The 6,180-nt window shown below is 45.0% G+C and overlaps 1 long non-coding RNA gene across 1 annotated transcript; it reads right to left on the minus strand.

Annotated features, from left to right (window-relative positions):
* Positions 1–1,083: 1,083 nt before the first annotated feature.
* Positions 1,084–5,696, minus strand: LOC142698081 (uncharacterized). Its single transcript, XR_012865674.1, has 3 exons — positions 5,546–5,696; positions 3,837–3,931; positions 1,084–1,588 (listed from the first exon to the last, which is right to left on the minus strand). It is a non-coding gene; the product is annotated as an uncharacterized LOC142698081 (long non-coding RNA).
* Positions 5,697–6,180: the final 484 nt, after the last annotated feature.

Genomic DNA, 6,180 nt, shown 5'->3' on the forward strand with positions numbered 1-6,180 from the left:
GCAGAGGCAGGGACTCCTATCATCATACATAACTATGATACTAGGAGCCCGGCTCCCTGCAGAGTGTTCGGTCTGGGACTTGCGGCCGAAATACGTTCCTTCCATTACGGACATAACATGCTCGTGTGAACCCAGCCTTAGTGCGACGCTTCGGTCATTACATGACCTTCATCAGGCAATGTGCCGTTCTGGTTGCTGGTACATACAGTAGTTGGCGCTTCGTTCCGAATGGCGGCTGACCACTGTAGTTGGCGCACTTGAGATTTCTTAAAACTTTAGCTTTGAGTGCCGAATACTTATTTTGGTCTGTGTCAGATGTTAGGGATGAAGTCTACAACTGGCCAGACCACCTATCTTTCCTTCGCTCTGGAAATATAGGACAGTCCACGGGGCAGCACATCATGTCTGGTCAATTCCCCTACTACTCTGTACACTAACATCTTCAAAAGAGAAGAAGAGGAAGGTGCAGATGTGACGTTCAGGGTAGGTATTTGCAGTATTGAAGTTGTATTGTGCACCCCTTGGAGCACTGTGCAAAGGCAAAACTCCTTTATTGGCATGATGTGTAGATGGTTGGTACTCTATTTGGGTGTGCAGGCTTACTTTGTTGTGTGCTCACTTGGCTAGGTCGGCATTAATGAGCGAAATGTATACAGTACCTTAGGAAAATACAGTGTGAGAAAAAGATGTTAACAGGAGCGCTCCCTAGGGTAATACCTTGAAAAAAAATGTAAATGAGTCTTCTCACCTTTTAAACCTCTTGGTTGATAAGAACATCGACTGGATGCAGTTGTCTCTCTTTTTGTAGCTTCTTGTTCTTCTGACACGGAGTACAGTATGTCTCAGGCTGGGGGATTTCTTTGCTGGACTTTGTTGTATGGTGGTGTACGTTCGTCCTGATTATGACCTCTGTTTTTGTAGCAGGAAGATGTCTTTCTTGTTTGGATGTTACTCCACGGGTTACCCAGCCTACTCATTCTTCAATGAATCAGTGACCATGTCCACAATTGATTACACAGGTATAATATAGATTTTATGAAAGTTCTTTGGAATTAAAACAAATTATTTTTATGTATTTGTCTATCCATTTTTATTAGAAATACAATAAATACATTGAGGTATGTTTTTATTGACATGTGTTGCTATCAGCCAGACAGGAAAAAAAATATGGATGGCCTTGGGAATCTGTAGGGGCAGCTGTTCTACAGGAAAGGGAGTGCAGAGACCCTACCAAACAGGACGAGGGGAGGAAGTCCATTGCCGGGCATCTGAAGAGACTTGCCATTAAACACCCAAAACCATTGTACTTCACCGCAGCCCTGCGAATCATGGACAAGGCTTCATTTTCAAAGACTTCTGGACAGTTGTCTTTTAATTGGATGGATCTTAAAATCCCCTTCTGGACAGTGGGGGATGGGAAGGAGGAGGTGTGGACGGATGACGTTCCGGCACTCTTAGATGGACATTAGTGGTTCATATCTGCTGCCTCTTTAGCTTTCAGACCTTGATCTGGCACATCCCTTTCCATGGCTGACGTTCTCGACACCAGGGCTTCCTCCTGCTGATGTACGGTACATTCCCTTCAGTTCTGAAACAAGAATAAATAAAATGTCCTAGTGAAGAGTTGCTCTCTTGAAGATATTCCCCGTGACCCACACCAAGACCCTTTGTCTGCCAGGTAGGTAGATAGTGCGTTCTATGTTCAACTAAGATACAAAATTCACAAGTAAATCTGCTCAACTAAGATGCGGTTAACACAAAGGTTTAAAAACGGGGACAGATAGGGCGCCAAGCGATGGTAGAATTTTATTTAAATACACGTTTCTGGCACGACTGGTCCCTTTATCTGGTCTTAACCTGACAAAGGGACCAGTCAAGTTTAGTCCCGGACCAGTCCGGTCCAGAAACACAGTCAAAATAAAATGGGTTTTACTTTACCGTCCACGTGTGAAGTATTTGTGTTACCCACCGCTTACCAATTTTTAAAGGGGAACTCCAAGAAAAATTTGTCATGCAATCAAAGGCGCAGTGCCCACCCAAACTACATCGCAGGATTTTATTTAAAAAATTAGCTGTTATCTATTGGATTACTCCAATATGTAAAGGCCAATATCACTAACAGCTCCTGGCTCAGCCAGCAGAGGTGGGGTCCGGAGCCGAATGGGACCCAGAGCTGCTGCAGGAGCGGGAAGCACATAAAGGGGATTTGTCCGGGGTCTGAATACATTTTAGGGTTTGGTATTAAAGGGGTTTTCCAGGCTTTATAAAAATTGTAATTCAAACTGAAAATTGCACCATTTAGCAAATACCCACCTTCTAATTCTCTGCGCCTCCAGTGCCGGCGGTTCACAATCCCCTGCCGGCCTGTTTACATAGGCTGGACCAGTGATGTCCCGTATCGGCACATGATCGCACTAGTCAATCACTGGCCACAGTGGTCACGTGCCATACTTACTTAGATCACTTCTGCAGGCGATACCCTCCCTCTATACTGTCCTTACTGCAAGGTTTTTATAGTGAGGACAGAATACAGGGAATATCTGGTACACAAAGTGTATTCTCACTAACCCCATGACAAGCCATGCCCAATGAACCACGTTCTGTCAAAGGTAGGCCCTGTCAAGTCCTGTCTCAATCCATCTGAAACCAAAGTGTCCCTAGAAAGAAATGCCAAATATTGTCAACTATGCTATATTAGGGTATAGTATGAAGAATCAGTGCAGTAGGGTCTATATACTACTATATACACAAAGCTGCCATGTGCCGAACATTGCAACACACCCTTTTCATAAAAGAGCGTTAATTCCAGTCCTGCAGTCACCCTGATGACCTTATACTGTGCCAGTACTTGAGGTAGGTGTGCCCCTTTATATATTACTTGCAGCCAGAATTGGCACCGGGATTATCAGCTCATTGACAAATTCTTAAATGGAAAAAGCGCCATATCCCTATTAGGTCCCGCGGACATCATAGAGGTGGTCCTTGACTTCCAGTCCTGCAGTCACCATGAAGACTTTGTGCTGTCAGTGCAGGCAGAATAAAGCTGACATGGTGACAATGTAATGTTTTCTATGTACTACTACTCCCTGTACTGACTGATAGTAGAGAGAATGGACTAAGCTGAAGGATGCCCGACTCTTATCAATTCTTTAAATAGGGAATATGCCCTGAATACTAACCCCAAATTTATATTCCATTCATAGTAGGGCAGATTTACTATTCAAATTGAGCCAGAATTATGGCGTACATGTTGTGCGCCATATTTATTAATTGTTTTAGACACATTTTGCGGCGTGCTTGACAAGGGGCGTGACCTAGAATAAAGGGCGTGTCTTAAAATAAGCCAACCAAGAGGTGGTATAAGGAAGAGAAAAGTGTCTAACATGTCTAGTAAATTCTATCATACATCGTGCACCACTGTGATAAATTTGGCGCAGTTTCTGACTTCCTTGTATCAGTTTACACTGTGTAAAACTCAGATAGTTTTAGGCCCCATGCACACTAACTTATTTTTGCGGTCGCAATTCACCCGCAAATCTGCAGGTGAATTGCGGCCCCATTCATTTCAATGGGCCCATATGGGCACACGACCTTGGTTTCCACGGTCCGTGCATTGCCCAGGAACCGGGACCGCAAAAACAACGGACATGTCTTATTACGGTCGTGTTTTGCGGTACAGGCTCATAGAAAACAATGCACGCGGTCATATGCACGGCCCGCGATTTGTGGGTGGCCGTGGGTGACACTCCACGGACGTACGAGCCGTAAGTCACGGTCAATGCACCTCACTACGGTCGTGTGCATGAGGCCTTAGTAAATCTGCCCCATGGTAATACCAGTGACAGCCCGCTCTTTCCCGGGGGGGTACAGTCCTCCGCACATCTTCATCCACGTCTCATCTTGTCTGTGCCGGATACTTTTCTCCTTATACCTGAGAAGTAACAAAAATAACATCAGAAACTAAAAAACACAATTCCAAGTATTTCTCCCCATTTCTAAAAATAACATTTCCTGCAGGTGAATAATGGAAAATATAAAGATATAAATATATTCAGGCCTATGTGTCTGTCCAGGGGGTCAGTGAGGGTCCTGCCTGTTATATGTGGGGAGGTCTTGCTGCACAATAACGGGGGGGAAAATGTCTGTACATCAATATATATCTGTCTCTAGGAGCCCCTACAAAGTCTCAGTGAGGGTCCTGCCTGTTATATGGGGGGAGGTCTCGCTGCACAATAACGGAGGGGAAAATGTCTGTACATCAATATATATTTGTCTCTAGGAGCCCCTACAAAGTCTCAGTGAGGGTCCTGCCTGTTATATGTGGGGAGGTCTTGCTGCACAATAACGGGGGGGGGGGGAAATGTCTGTACATCAATATATATTTGTCTCTAGGAGCCCCTACAAAGTCTCAGTGAGGGCCCTGTCTGTTATACGGGGGGAGGTCTCGCTGCACAATAACGGGGGGGAAAATGTCTGTACATCAATATATATTTGTCTCTAGGAGCCCCTACAAAGTCTCAGTGAGGGCCCTGTCTGTTATACGGGGGGAGGTCTCGCTGCACAATAACGGGGGGGAAAATGTCTGTACATCAATATATATTTGTCTCTAGGAGCCCCTACAAAGTCTCAGTGAGGGTCCTGCCTGTTATATGTGGGGAGGTCTCGCTGCACAATAACGGGGGGGAAAATGTCTGTACATCAATATATATTTGTCTCTAGGAGCCCCTACAAAGTCTCAGTGAGGGCCCTGTCTGTTATATGGGGGGAGCTTGTATACAGCGTTAGTAACACGCATGTCACTCCAGTATAGATATTTTGGGTGCGGGTTCTTCGCCCCCACTGTCCATAGTTTAATTAAACACCTTAAGAAAATGGATCATCACCAAGAAGTTTTATTTAAAGGGGTAGTCCCATCTTACTATTTCTCTGGGACTCACACCGATGTGGAAAACGGAGGTCTCTCCCTGACCCTGTCCTGCTTTGTTCCCAGATCCCTGTCCCGTGTAATGGCTGCTGATTCCAGGTGGAGAATGACTTGGGAAAGGCCTCGCACGTCCCTCTCTCTATTCTGTTCTATGGAAGTTTCGGAAACAGCTGAGCGCTGTTGAACTATTTGCGTAACTTCCATAGTACAGAACGGAGAGAGCTGCGTGCATGCGCATAGGTGGATATCACATAAATGTCTGAGATGGAGAAAACCCTCTAAAGAGATTATGTAATTAAAGGGGTTGTACATAATCAGAAAAATAGAGCTGCTGTCTTCCAAAAACAGAGCCACACCTGTCCACAGGTGATGTGCGATGTGTGGACAGCTTAGCCCTATACATTTCAATACAGAAAAGCTGCAATACCACACACAGCCTCTGGACAGAGGTGGCGCAGAGCTTCCATTTGGGTCATAGAGAGGGTCTCCAGCGTGATACCCCCCTCTATGATATCTAAATACCCTTATAGGGCATTTCAGGTGTAACCAGAAGTTAAGGTGATACAAAAAAATATTCCATACATGAGATTTCCTTAATGGAGATTTTGTAACAATAATTACTGAAAATATGTAATTGACTTTTTCCTCCATTGTAGGAATAGAACCCGAGAAGCCACGTTTTGGACTACGGAACAGTCGATCCTCCGGATGAAATGCTGTGTGGTTGGAGCGCAGTCCCAGGAGCGCTGGTGTTGTTGTGCTGATCCATGTTCTTCTTATCTGGGCTTGTATACAGAACACGCGATCCTTCTGGTCCGGCCTACTCACATATATAAGCACAGCCTAAACACACACGTAATGATATATAATAACATAACAGTAACATAACATTACTATGTATCAGCCCTGATACGTCAGTCTCATCATATTTCTGGGGTCCCTGCACACAGGATATACGTTACCTCCTGTGATGATGTCACTTCCTGTATTTCCTGTATGACATGGCTGCTCTTCCTCTTCCCGTTTCCCTTTCTGATGTATTTCCTCTTCCTGTGTGATAAGACGTGTGCTGTTACCTCCTGTGATGATGTCACTTCCTGTATTTCCTGTATGACATGGCTGTTCTTCCTCTTCCCGTTTCCCTTTCTGATGTATTTCCTCTTCCTGTGTGATAAGACGTGTGCTGTTACCTCCTGTGATGTCACTTCCTGTATTTCCTGTATGACATGGCTGCTCTTCCTCTTCCTGTTTCCCTC

Source organism: Rhinoderma darwinii (assembly GCF_050947455.1).
Source record: "Rhinoderma darwinii isolate aRhiDar2 chromosome 11 unlocalized genomic scaffold, aRhiDar2.hap1 SUPER_11_unloc_6, whole genome shotgun sequence".
Lineage (NCBI taxonomy): Eukaryota > Metazoa > Chordata > Amphibia > Anura > Rhinodermatidae > Rhinoderma > Rhinoderma darwinii.